Source organism: Mastigoproctus giganteus, chromosome 9 (assembly GCF_048544385.1).
Source record: "Mastigoproctus giganteus isolate SK-2022 chromosome 9, ASM4854438v1, whole genome shotgun sequence".
Taxonomy (NCBI): domain Eukaryota; kingdom Metazoa; phylum Arthropoda; class Arachnida; order Uropygi; family Thelyphonidae; genus Mastigoproctus; species Mastigoproctus giganteus.
In genome coordinates this window covers 47961075-47976321 of record NC_143583.1, presented here as the reverse complement: position 1 = coordinate 47976321, position 15247 = coordinate 47961075, and positions in this window count along the sequence as shown.

Genomic DNA, 15247 nt, shown 5'->3' with positions numbered 1-15247 from the left:
AAAAAGCAACTTTTATGTTTTAAAAATTATATTTTCCGAAAACTTTTTTGTTATCGGAAAAGGAGAAAGTGAATTTTAAAAATCAAGACATAAAAGTATATTTCTTCATAAAAGTATGAAAACAAGTATGCATGATTGCGCATACTGTGCGATCAATTATGATTCATAATTATTAAAATATATAATTATTAAAAAAGCAAAAGTATATACAAAGTTTATAAAAACTAATTTTCTTACTTGATTCGAAAATTTAATATTTCGCTTTTTAGTCCCTAATATAAACGTTGTTTAAATTAAACTAAAATATTGCATATTATTTTCTTTATTGTCTTAAATTCCTCTTAAGGTAGGTAAGGGGTTTAATAAATTGGTGCTGTGTGTTATGCGCCAAAGCAACTAAGGCTCTGAGACGTCAATATATTGTGTCTGTAAATTGCGTGTATTCAGTGGTTGACTTGTTTGTTTGCTGGAGGAAAAATCCGAGTTTCCAGAAGGGGAAAGCCATCCAACCATCAGCTGCGATCGACTGGAATCCAAGACTCTTCCACCCGATGGGAACAGTACGCTGATTATATATGACGGTTTCTTTTTAACGCTAAAGTACTTCAAGGCTAAGAACCGCATCTGACAAAATCCACTTAATCGTGATCTTAAATGAATTACAGGTAACCTGCGTCGTTGTTGCTGCTCTTAGTACTAACCAATGCGTCAAAAGGTGACAGAAACCTGTCTCTACTTGCTTGTGCTACATTCTTCACTCGGCTTGTCTGTTTGCTGGATGAAAAACCGAGCTTCTGGAAAATAAAAACATGATTATGAGGAACCAGCGAAGTTCAGCATGCTGGTTTCAGCATCGGGGGATGAATTCTGTTTATTTTTGAAGTTGGATTTAAAATCTAACAAGTTATACGAAATGAAAAGAGTCCTTATGTGTTTACTGTTTTACTGCAAGTAGTGAAACTACATTTTTCTACTTCGGAAATGAGATTTCCATTGATATAACTTTACAAAATAACATATACTGAGGGCGATTTATTTAAATATGCAGAGTAGTGCACCGTGTTCTCATTAGGACAACGGACTTCATTAAAAATTTTGAAGTACCAGCAAAAAATATTACACGAATATTTAGTTCTTTGATTAAAGGCCCAGTTAGTTCAGTTCAATTTTAAGATTTTAATTGCATGGGCTACTCTTAGTTTTTAGCGAACAGAATTCGCATGACTATGTTTTATTATTTTTTTTATCAACTACAACAACTATATTGCAGTTCACAACGAGATTTTGAGATATAATTTGTTTCGCAGTGATCGGTTAAGAACCGTTTTGATCATAAAGTATATTAATGTACATTAATAATTATTAACAGACTGAAGTGATAAGCAGCGCTTATAAACTGCAAAGAGGCCATCTTAATTTTAATTTTCTGTAATCAAGAGCATCTGAATACATTCTATATAACTGCTACCGAAAGGTGTGGTAGAAAAGTTTCGCGTTCTAACTGCTATTTTTGCATAAACTGGGCTGAAAAAAAATTGAAATGAAAAATGTAATACTGTATTTGTGAGGTGAGAAACCTCCATGAATGATATTTTAAAGAAAAAATTTCTTGAAATAACTTTCTATAGTTTCGAACTTGGTTGCTTAAATTGAATCATTTTCTGAAGCACGCAAATTGAAAAGATGATTTTATTTAGTGTTAGTGAGAGGAATTGAAATAACCTTTATTGGAAAATTCCATCGGTATTCGATAATTCAAACACCAAACGTAACTAGAATATTGACGAAAAATGAAAGTTGAAAAACTTGTGCAGGATATGAAATATTTATGAAATGCGTCGTTGGTAGCTACATGTGCCCTTTTAAGAATTCTAATTGCTATTCACTTTTCCATATTTTTTTAAAGGAATTTTTTTTGCCTTTAAACATATACAATGTTTAAAGGTCGACCGAACAGTAATTTCTTTCAAAGTTATGGCCAAATTTGAACTTCATCAGGAATAAAGGATTGATAAAAACACAGAAATGTATTTTTTTTATGAAACATTTTCGAGAAGGTTCTTTTATTTTTATTTCTATTAATTCAACTAATTAATTTAAAAAAAAAAAACAGAATAAAAAGTTTTTCGAAGAATTACGCCTTTTTCTGCAATTTTTACACGCGCTTTTCGGAAACTATGGTTGGCTCAGTATACCTTGACTACTGATTAATTTTGTGGCCAATTTGCCTCTTTTGCATAATGAAAAACCCCAGTCCAGTAAGGAAAATGTTCTTTATGTTACTCATCTTTTGATAACTTTTGCGGAAAATTTTAGTGAGACCCAAACAGTTGCTCTTGACATTTCCAAGAATTTTGATCGTATTGAATATAGAGTTCTTAGAAACAAGATACTATCTGATAGATATCTGAATCTTTGTAACTACATATAGCTATAACTATATATACTCTGGATCTTTGTACCTACTCAACTATTGCTGATGTTCCTCAAGGAACAGTTCTTTCTATTTCTGACTGGAACTACCCATAGCTTATATTGTTGTTGATGACACCACGCTAAATTTTACTTTCCAGTTTGAGAAACCTTGCCCTGCACAATTAGTTTCAACCTCTTGAATATTCACCGACAATACCGTAAATACTAAACTCCAAGTAATTCAGAAAATGTGATGAAGAACATTTAGTTAACTTCACAGCTTTTAACACTCAGTCCTGTCTTATATCTCATAAAAAAGAGTGTTCTTTTTTGTGCAATAGCCATCCTTTTATTGCCTACGAACTCTTGAATTTCATTTGTCCATCTCCGTTGTTGTGGTCCTGGTTTTTTTTAGATCCTCTTGGGTATCATTCTGTTATTTTCTTAGTCCATCTGTCGTCATGTCTTAGAGCTATGTGTCCTCTCCAAATCCATTTCAGTTCTTTAGTTTTGATAAGAATGTCCTTTATTTGAGTTTGCTGCCTAATCTACGTGTTTCTCTTCTTATCCAACAATCTGATTCCTAATATAATTCGTTCGATTTTTCGCTCAGTAGGTTTCAGCTTCTCTTTCATTCCTTTGATTAGTTTCACTTCCATAAGTCATGGTGGGGCATACATTGGTTCATTATTTTATGTTTCAGACAAATTGGGATATTGCTCCTCATTATGTGACTATATTTCCCGAATGATGTCCATCCAAAATTTATCCCTTTCTTGACTTCTAGCCATTTATCATTATTACAACTAATGACTTGTCCAAGATAAGTATATAAATCCACCTTTTCAATTCCTGCTCCTTCAATGATTATATCCCTTTCTGTGGCATACTTGTTCATCATTACATTTGTTTTAGCCATATTCATCTTCAGTCCGAAATCCTCACTCACTCTGCGTAATGATTAAGATTTTCCTCTAATTCTTCGGGATCATGGCTTATGATCACAATGTCATCTGCAAATCGTAAATGGTTTAGGTACTCTCATTTACATTGATTCCTCGTTTCTGAGTCCAGTCCAATCTTCTGAAAACTTTTTCAAGGTCAGCAGTAAATAACTTCGGAGATATTATTTACTGCTGACCTTGAAAAAGTTCGGAGAGATCTCCGTGTCGAACTTCTTTCTCAATTTTAAATTTGCTACTGTCTTTGTCTAGTCTAATAGTTAGCGTTTTCATATATTTTCTTCAAAATAGGATGTCTATTTTGAAGGAATATAGGATGTCTATGACTTGTGAAGAAATATATAGGATGTCTATGACTTGTCTTTCCAGTGCGCGAAACATTGCCTTGTGCTGTATGGAGTCAAATGTCCTCTCATAATCCACAAATTCCGGGTATAATGGCTTTTTATATTCATTTTCTTTCTCTATTAGCTGTTATATTACGTGAAGATGATCCGTAGTTGAGAATCCTGTCCTAAAGCCAGCTTGCTCTTTCGGTTGATTCTCATCAAGTATTCTTTCTAATCTGTTAGTAATGACCCTTGTGAACAACTTGTAGATGTGGCATAACAAGCTAATTGGTCTATAATTTCCAATTTCTGATTTATCTCCTATCTTATGCAGCAAAACTATGATTACATTATTCCACTCTTTAGGCGTCACGCCTTTCCTAATGTATTTTGTGAAGAGTCTTGCCAGTTTCTGCGTCATGTCTCTTCCTCCTAATTTTAATAACTGTACAGTAACTTTATCTTCACCTGGGGCTTTTTGATTCTTCATTTTCTTCAATGCATGTTCTACCTCATCAGGAAGAATATCGGGTATGTCGTATGTGTTACTAATTTACGATCCAACTTCCCCACTGCTGGCATCATTCCCTTGCTCCTTACATAATAGTTTATAGTAGCCTTCAGCTATTTGAATTATGCCTTCTTTGCTATTCATATGTACACCATCGCTATTCTTCAGTTTCAGTATTATTTGTCTTTCTGTATTACTGCTCATGGCTGCTGATTTAACTCCTTTGGTTTCCCTTAATGCTTGTTCTATTTTTCTTGTGTTAAATCTTCTTATGTCCTCTCTGATTCTCTTTCTTTTTGTATAACTCAGTATATTCGATTTTCTCCTTGTCAGTGTTTATCTTGCTCTTCATTTGTTGTCTTCGGTTTATCATGGCAAGTGTTTATTGGCTAATTTTTTCTTCTTTGAATTTCTTTTTCCCAATAGGTTTCTTGGGCTTTATAACTTTCAGAAAGTTGTAATATTCTTCGTCGATATCTTGGTCTTGAAAGGTCTGCAGAAGCTCAAACTTGTTCCTAAGTTCCAGTACATACTGCTTTTTCTCTTCTTCTGTTACGTCAAAGACCTTCGTATTGTTTACTCGAGTCGGTTTTTTCCTTTCTTTTCTTACATCTATATCAAGTGTGCATCTTACCATTCTGTGATCACTTCCAACATTTACCTTGTTCAGGATGGTAACATAGTTAACAATATATACTACTAATAATAACATTCTTTATTAACATATTATTATTATTATTATTATTGCTGCTCTTTTATTATTTCTCCCTGATTGGGGGTTCCACTTCGTGACGGGTATTGTTACCACGTACACAGGGTGGTTGTTGTTATGTTATTATTATTATTATTATTATTATTGTGAACGATCTTACCGTTCTGAACAAGGTAATTGTTGGAAGTGATTACAGAATGATAAGATGCACATTCGATATATATGTAAGATGCAAGATATCTTCTGTTAGTGAGGATGATGTCAATTTCATTGACATCATCCTTCCTGAAAGTGGACATGGGCTTTTTCATGTCCACTTTCTGTTCATCCTTTTCTTGAAAAAAAGAAGTGTTGTGTTCATTACTGACATTCTTCTAGATTTTAAAAATTCTACAAGTCTTTCACCAATTGCAAAATTTCCTATAGTTTCCATTTCTGTGCCGTTTTATCTCTTTCCAACCTTGGCATTGAAGTCCCTCATAATGATGGTGTAGTGAGTTTTGTCTTCGTCTAGAAGTCTCTCAATTTCGGTGTACATTTCTTCAACCTCTTCATCATCATGGCTCGATGTTGATGCATATATCATTAAAATCTTTAGTTTGTACCTCTTAGAAATCCTGAGTAGTAGTCTTGATACCCTTGGTGATGTACTTATAAATTCCAAAAGTGTTGGTTTTAATATCTTCATGGACCAGGACGCCAACTCCACTTTCACTCCTTTCGCTATTTCCTTTGGTGTACAGCAGATTTAGACTTGATGAACTTGTAAGCGATTCATTTCTTCTTCTTGTTTCAGCCAAACCGATGATATTCCAATTCACATTTTCTTATTTCCTTTACCAACTCTAATATCTTCATGAGATATTATATGAGCCATATTATGTAATAACAGGCTAAGTTCAGTTTCCGTGCATGGCAGCTTGGTCGCGCCCAGAGATTCTTTGTACCCCCTGCATCCACTCTGATCCTCTCGTTGCCATAAGATCGGGAGTGAAAGCCGCTGGGGACTGAGGGCAATTTTTTTTGTCGTGCTGTAATATTTAATAAAATGCTGGAGGGTTTGGTCTTTTCATCTTTACCCTGACCTGGCACCTAGAATTGAACCACTCTACACGTTCGTTGCCACCAAAGTGACGTAACAGGGCTCACCAACAAGAAGGTGTGCATAAGTGGATTTTAGGAAGACAGGCCAACGGGACTTCTCTTAAATCTTATAAAATATATTAGATCCATCAATGTTTTAGACTGAGTGTCTGATAACACATAGAATGCCTGTTCCCCTTTAAGTCCCTTTAACAAGATCACATATCTATTGGGGATTATCCTCACTTTTAATCTCTCTTGTCATAAGTACGGACTGTTATAAATATTGCTTCCTTTACAACAACAGAAACTGCATCTTCTTTTTCGTTCTGTTATATTTCTTCTAAACAACTAGACTCTGTACTGATCCAAAATTCGCCTTTCCAGGAAACATGTTATCCCAGCTATCTTCACATCTGGTGGCCACAAAACCTCTCTCAAACTTTTTGACGTCATTCAATTCAGACTGATTATTACTCTTACAAAGGCTTTTTTTTCTCTGTCTCAAAGAAGTTCAGTTTCTGCTGCATGCCTTTTCTTTACTGTAGATACTTCCAGGGACACCGTTATTCTTCACTGGCATATGTAATCCCGCGCCTATCTTCCAAATCTGTTCGAACCCTTCAAGCAATCAGCATCCATTTACTGTCCAGTTCTAACCGTGTTGAACTAATTTTCCTTTTTCTCATTTATCCCTTCTGCTTTCATTCCTTGAAACAACCGTCTTTCACGTATATTTCCAGAAAATTACAATCCACAGAAATTTCAGTCTATTACAAAAAAACAAACAAAAAAAAATATATATATATAATAATTCCCTCCAGCCCAAAATTATTAAATATTAATACAACATTTAATAACTATCCATCTGATCATTGTATTTATTCCAGCTGTCCGCCACAACTCGCGGAGGTCATTTATTCCAATAATTAACAATTCCTTGGATTTCAACACCATAAACATCTATAATTTTAATTTCTCTATAATTTTAATTCATGCCTGTGGTTATGGACTCATTTATAACAGTGAAAATTTGGTCTTCATTAATTTTGCTCTTCATTCGCTGATTCTTATAGATCTCTGTGAGGTTCACCTCTAGGCTGTCTGGTTACCAAGTTCTATAGCCAACCAACATATTTAACGTCTTTCCCCATATGTAGCGTCCTTTATCTGATCTTATTAAGCAGGTTGCACATCTTAAGACCTTTTCAAGAAACTGAATATCTTTCTTAGATAGGGTCTCCGTACTTGGGCTAAATATATCTGGTGCAGTATTAATGCAAGACGGTCTAGACAGCAATGCAATCATACTGCAGTAACAGCATGGATTTCTTAAGGAGCAGTCTTGTCTGACCAATATGATTGGATACTACGATGCGATGAAAAAGGATATGGATTCAAAAAAATAATTTTGATATCACATACATCGATTTCATTAAGGCTTTTGATACTGTTACGCATAAAAGACTGTTGTACAAACTGGAGCAATGGGAAATTAAGGGCAAGTTGCTGCTGTAGATAAGAGGGATGTTTGAGTGGGAGAACTGGACTAATATTGTTGGTGGAGTCCCTCAGAATTCAGTGCTGGACCCTTGTTGTGTTATTGTTATTATTGATACTGATGAATGTATATGAGGCTTGATGTCTAAATTTTCAGATGGTATAAAGGTTGTAGTGTGGTTATTGACAGTAATCAAGATAAATCACTGCAGCAAGATATATTAAAAATAGGCAGATGGGCTGAGAAAGGCTAGCTGAAGATTAACATTGACAAATGCAAGGTACTTCGTATGGGTAGCAGTAATTCCAGATTAATATACCAACAGCAGTATTAACTCAGCGTAGTTGAAAATGAAAATGACCTGGGAGAGTAATTGTGCAGTCAGATATGAAGTTCTCTGAGCAATTCAGACAGGCTGCTAGGACAGCTCACGGGGTTTTGTCAATGATATATACAGGAACTTTGCAAGCAGGGACATGGAAGTGATTATCCTTTTGTACAAGGACATGGTTAGGCCGCATCTTGAGTAATGTGTACAGGTCTAGAGGCCTCGTCTTAGTTCTGTATACGTCTGGAGGTCTCATCTTGAATACTGTACTGGTCTGGAGGTCTCATCTTGAATACTGTACTGGTGTGGAGGTCAAGAGGCCTCATTTTACAGGTCTGGAGGCCTCATTTTAGGAAGGATGTAGATCTTCTAGGACGGGTGTAGAGAACGGCAATTAGATTGGTGAAAGGAACAGAAGAGTGCCCTTATCAAGAAACACTTCAGTTATGCAAATTGAAGCGTTTGGAGACTAGGCACCTGCGAGTAATAGTAATAGTAGCAGTACTAGGGTTTTAGCAGCATCAGCAGCTAAGGCCATATTGAGCTGTCTGCTATTTGTAAATTGCGTTTGCATTTTGTCTGTTTGCTGAAAAAAAACCGAGTTTCCTGGAGAAAACACCTGTTACCCTCGTTTGAAACCGACTAACTCTTCCAGAAAAGTCCCATAAAAGTTTTCCTCACGTCATCGACGAGACTCGAATCCAAGTTGTTCCACTCGATGTGGGGAGGGCAGTGAGTCTACCAACTGTGTTACCCACGATGGCAGGTATCTGCGAGGATATCTGAGGTGTTTAAGACCTTGACTGGATTAAGGAAGCTAATGTTGATGGCGTTATTCCTCTTGTTGAGAGTACAAACATGAGGAGACATACAGTCAAATTGAAGAAGGATGGACAGGATAGACGTGTGAAGTTTGCCTTCAGCCAGCGGGTGGTTGATTTATGGAACAGAGTTCCATCTGTTATTGTGGAAGTGGATAGTTGGAATAAATTCAAAAAAGAGCTGGACAAGTTTATGAAGTGGGTGGGTGGGTGAGGTGGGTAGTTTTTTTTTCGCTTACAGTCTATAAGCTTGTTTTCTTGCATCATTTACCACTACTAATACTAATTGCCCTTTACAGCAGAATTATGACTTACTTCTCTCTTTATAAACTAATAAATCATCAATAAGGCACCATAGGTATTTTTTGCTCCTTTTTATACCGCTAGGTGAACTTCATGTGACTGTGTCAAAACTATCAAGTCCTTTTCATTCTCTACACATTTTAATTGAACTTCACCAAACATATTCGTAATTTTGGGTTTGCTGTTTCCGAAGTCTAAGACCTGGCATTTTGCTGCATTATAACATACTGTAGCTCCCACTATTAAGCATCCTTGAAGCCTTTCCAAGCTTGAAAGAACGCTACAAGGGATTGCTTATTAACCACGCTTCCAATCTTCACATTATTTGCAAATTTTAACATTATTCCTGGATCTCTTCGTTGATGCCAGTTATGATAATCAAAAAACGATAGTGGTTCAGAAACGATCCATGCGGAACCCCACTTCTAGCGTAAGATCGATCCGAACAGTAACTGTTAATTACAATCCTCCGCCTTCTACTCATTTCCGGTTCACCTTAAAACTTACCAGTGATTTTAATATGTTCCAGCATATGCAACTCATGAGGAACTGATATGCCTAGCAAAAATCCAAATGAAATGTCAAATTAGTTTTTACATCCAACTCATGAGTAAGGTCAAATAGTTATTTCTTCACATGATTTTTACTTAACAAACTGCCAATGCGCCATTAAACACCAAACCAACCAACTTAACAAACTGTGTTCTATATCCCCCAGAATTCTATTTCTATATAAATGTTTGGCTGTTGAACTTGTTATCACTGCTGCCATGCCAACATATTTAACGTCTTTCCCCATACATTTGTATGTAGCGTCCTTTATCTGATCTTGTTAATATAAGATTCCTATCACTCCAATCAAAATGACAAGTCTGTATTTAGTGTATTTACTGCATCATATTTATTAATCTTTGATGCTTGTCAAAGACATTCTCTCAGGTATGACAAAATACATTGCTTGAGAAAATTAACAGATCACACAGAACACATGGTATTATTTCTGCAGCTTACAATGAAGCGGACAAAACTTGGTATGGTATTATGGTGTACCATAGAATTACAATGAAATGAGGAGACAGAGAAAAACTTCGGAGAGCTATAAGGGACATTTATAAGAGTTGTATGAGAATTACCAAAAAGGGCACATTACAGAAGTCGATAGAAGATGCTCGAAAATATGGTCACATGACATCAGTACAGCGTATGATCCTACACAACGACTGAATAGGCCTGACAGCGGTAAACCATGCTGGTATAAGGGTATCTATAAGATTCTGTGGCAACAAATCCCATTCTTCCGCCAGACGTTAGCTCACCAACTGACCAAGGAGTTGGCTGTTAGCATGCAATGCGACACCCAAGGGCGCCCCACAAATGTTACATTGTATTTAAATCTGATGATCGTGCTGACCACGGCAGTCGCTGGAAATCTTCAGTTTTAAGACATTGCTCCACCACTTGAGCATATGTACAGTGGTGTTGTCGTGCGTGAAAAGAAAGTCGCACATAGGGTTCACGGATCTGTTCTCTGTACTCCTGCATAGTTATGGTACCCCTATAAAAAACATGAAGAGAGGTGCGGCCATTGATTATTATTCCGCCACAGACGAGAACACAGCCTCCACCGTAAATATCCCTTTTTCTGATGTTGGAGGGATGGTACAGCCTTCCTTGTGGTCTCCAGATGAAATAACGTCTAGAACCTGTTTCTGTTCGCAGACTTAAACGGTACTCATCAGAGACCTGAACTGTATCCCATTTTTCAGCGCTCCAAGTCACATGTTCATGGCACCAATTTCAACGAGCTGTACGTGGTTTGAGGTTAATGGGATACAAACCACTGGCTTCATTGCATAGCGTCCACTTTAATTGAGTCTTTTAACACAGTCCAGTTGGAAATTTTTTAATTTTTAGCATTACCATTAGTAGCGGTACATGATGCGAGAAAACAAGCTTATACAGCATCAGCCAAAAACAAACCTTCCCATTTCACCGATCCATTCGTTCCAAATGTTTGTCTAGTTCTGTCTTGAATTTATTTAAGCTATCAACTTCCAAAAGGACAGATGGATTTTTGTTCCAGCAATCAACTACCCGCTGGCTGAAGGCAAACTTCTGCACATCTATTCTACAACTGTCTCTCCTCAGTTTGAATCTATGCTCCCTCAGATTTGTAATCTGAGCAAGAGGAAGAATCCCATCAGCAATAAGCCTGCTCAATCCATTTAAGGCCTTATATACCTCAATCATATTGTCTCGCAGGTGCCTGTTCTCCAAATACTGCAATTTGTAGAACTTAAGCCTTTCTTCGTAAGAGCACCTCTTTGGTCCCTTCACCAGTTTTGTTGCCCTTCTCTGTACTCGTTCTAGCAACTCTACATCCTACCTAAAATGAGGCTGCTAGACCTGTACGCAGTACTCAAGCTGTGGCCTGACCATTGCCTTATACAAAGGGATAATCACCTCCTTATCCCTGCTCGCAAAATTCCTGTATATCATTGACAAGACCCTACGACTTACTCTGACAGACTGTTTGCAGAGTTCAGAAAACTTCATATCTGATTGCACAATTACCCCCAGATTTCTTTCATTGTCCACTACCCTAAGTTTTCATCTGTGGCTGGAACAACCTCAAGAGACAGTTGATGACAGAACATCGATTTCCTCGCTTCAATACGTCCAACGGCCTGCTGTCTCAAAGAATCATTTAAACGACCATGACTTTCCATCCTGAGTATTGGAGATATGGCTGTCCAACTGATCAAGCCAAAAAAAAAAAAAAAAAAAAAAAAAATTGGAATGAAATGATGTGGTCGCAACCAGTGTTTTTTATAGAAATGAATAATTTGTGTAATATGCATTTCTGTAAAATAGTAGATCGCTTTCTGTTGGACAATCGGAATTTGCATTACAGATGCTTATTATATCAAATATTCGCTTTCTGCAGCACTGTTCATAATAAGGTATTCATGAAAAACATATTGTTCTGTTACTTTTGTGGAAGAGTCTAGGACTTGTTGCTTTGGAGTCTAAAACGCTGATGTACAGTTGACAACCGATTCAATTTCTGCGAATTTCAGTAGTTCTGCGAAAACCAAATTCTCTGCTTGCACCTTCAAAACGGTGGGATCGTTAGTAACACTGGATATAACCCTCTTATGTAAGTCCTGAAATACGGAAAATAGTGTACTACATATGACTACCCGGGATTGAACCTATTTAAGAAGTAGTCGAGAAATGCTGCCACAGTTCTCAACCATTCAGAGGAATAGTGCCCCTCTGTTTTACCAGGCAATGCCAGGCGGAGATGACTCTAATCAACCAGTGCAGTACTACCACTTTGCTTATGACTTCAAGTAGGGAAATCCATGCTTTGTCTCCAGAGAAAAGTTCTGGCAACCCCCATCTGTTTCATCATGCAGTATGATGGGTGTTTATTAAGGTTATTATGAGCATCATGACAAAATGAGGCACATCATAACCTCAATGATGTGCATCATCTTCCATATATCTCCTGGGTACAGATCTAAAATGGGTGTTTGAAGGCCGGCCACTGGACAGTCCAGCGGAACGAATCTATTGGTAACTCTCTAAGTAGTATCCGTATCAGTTAGTGTACGAGCTCGTACAATGTCGCTGCTTCTGCTCTGGCAGATGATAACTGAAGGGAGTTAGAACAGCGTGTATTGGGGACATTGTCGAGACCACGTTATGACAGCAGATAGGTATATTGTTGGCGTGTGCTCCATATTCTTCAACAGAAAGTTTTCCCTTCTTACTATATGACCAAAAAACTTGAGTTTTCTTTTGTTGATGCTATGAAGAATAATTTTAGGCCTGCCAATTTTATTCAATACCCACTCATTGGTTCTTCGATCCAAGTAAGCTATACGCAGTATTCTCCTTTAATACCACATTTCAAATGCCTCAATTTTCAGATTCCATCCTTCACATCCACAAGTGACAACTGGAAAAATTAACGAATCAATGATTCTCAGTTTCGTTTTTAGGGGCAGATCACGATCTCTCCATAATTTTATCAGATCAGCGACCAACGTTTTAGCAATTTCCTGTCGTCTCTTTACATCGTTTGACCAGTCACTATTTTTATTTATTCTTGACCCTAAATAAACAAATTCATCAACTTCTTCGATATCGTACCCATGAACCGAGATTATCACCCATCACCATAATTTTAGTTTTACACACATTCAGAAACAATCCTCCTTTATTCTTACTTGCTTCACATACTCTCCTAAGAGGAGAACCGTGGGAAAGAGGTGCATAGGAAGATCTGCAACTAGGTGGAAGGATGGGATCAGTGAACTTCTGGACATGACACTTGCTGCTCGTATAAACACGATCGATGCAGTTGGAGAAATTTGTTGGTGGCCACAACAGCTCCTCAGGGAGCTATGTGACTGGAAGAATAAATGTTCCATATCCAAAAAATTCATTACTTCATTCAACATGTTCCTCCCAACCTTTTGTTTACTACTGAATACACCATAAATAGTCAAACTAATAGAACAAACTTATCTGCATAAAGATCTGCAACCCACAAACACTTCCTAGTTAATTTCAAAAATATACATGTTCCCAGTCCCAACCTCAGTTATGTTCATTGCCCATTACATTACATTCCGCCAAGCCCCATTTACTTTTCAGAGAGAATCCCAATTATCGGTTGATTCAGCCACTGCTAATCTCAGTTGTTCCATTTTATTCGCCGCCAATCCTTTTGCTTCAAAGGTTGGGCATGTGCCCGATCTGATATGTCTTGTTAGAAACTTAGTAATTTGGAATATTCTCTTTTCGATCTTCTCTGGCTTAAAATCTCTTTGCTTCATTTTGTCAAATCATCTGTTGCCTCTATCGATCTCCCATTTGCAATAATCATTAGCACTCTTTGAAGCTCGTTTTTCTCTAGTCCAACTTCCATAACGTTGAGATAATTTGTCTTGGCGATTTTCATGTTCACAACTCCAGCTGGCTTCAGTTTTATAGTCACATGGATCCAGCTGATCGAGATGACCTCTCACAGATTGTTCATTTACCTATCAGAGTACCTGAAAATCCTAACGATAGAGCTAAAACTCTAGATCTTTTTCTTAAAAGTAACGGTTCCAGGTACACGGTCGAGGTGAGTCGTCATCTAGGCATCCTCCATCACAACTTTGTGATGGTCTATTCTCCAATGGAGCCTTGTGTTGTTTGACACCATAGGAATGCAAAATGGATAATTTGTGAGATATCTATATTCTCTTTCTTGGTTGGTTACTATTTTAAATCTTCTAATGTCATGTTTGCTGAGAACGCGTCAGCGAAATTATTCTTGTAGGGATGACATCCTTTATTTCACAAGCCACCTTAAAATCTCATACTTTATCTAAATTTTGGTTTCCAAGAATGCATTAAGGCTAAGAATCTTGCATATCGCAGCTGATTTGCATCCATATCTCGAGGTTCATTTTCCCTCCACATCAAAGTTCACAACAATTAGTTATTAGGTAAGTAGTTCTTAATTAGGTAAGTAGTTATGAATCAGTCAAAAGTATATTTTGAACAGGCTAATAGTAGAAAACTCGCTTCTTGTCCAAACAGTAGTCGAAAATTCTGGTCTCTTGCTATTGGTCACAACGTTTGCCCACAGCAAAAGATAAAGCCGACCTGCTAGTATCCTGCCTTTCTTCTAACTCTTGTACTGAGATTCTTGGTAAACAGGCTCCTATCATTTTCAGAACATTCCCCTCAATGCATCCTGTGGTCTTCCGAAAAAAGGATGTCAGAAGAATTTAAATAATCTTAATGCCAAGTAAGCTTCCGGTTCCGATGGTATTTCTCCTATCCTTGTTATCCTCTTGTTCTCAAAGTCTGTATTATTAAGCTTATTCCTGTTCTGTGTCACCTTTATACACTTTCTTATTACACTGGTATTTTTCCTTCTGCTTGGAATTTTGCTTATCCAGGCGGTTCCTAAAAAAGGGTAAAAATTCCCTCCCATAAATTATCATTACATTGTACTTCCTTTTCCTTTTTCTAAAGTAATGGATAAATAATTTATCGCCAAAATCTAAACTATCTTGAAACCTCCTATCTGATCAATGATACCAGTATGGATTACTTCATTGTTGACCCACTGGTGATACCTGCCTTATGTTACCCATCTATGGACAAATTCAATGTAAACGTTTGGTGAAACTCACGTAGTTTATCTTGCCATTTCAAAAGGTTTTGATCGTGTTTGGCATAAAGGCCTAAATAAACTCCCACCTTATGAGT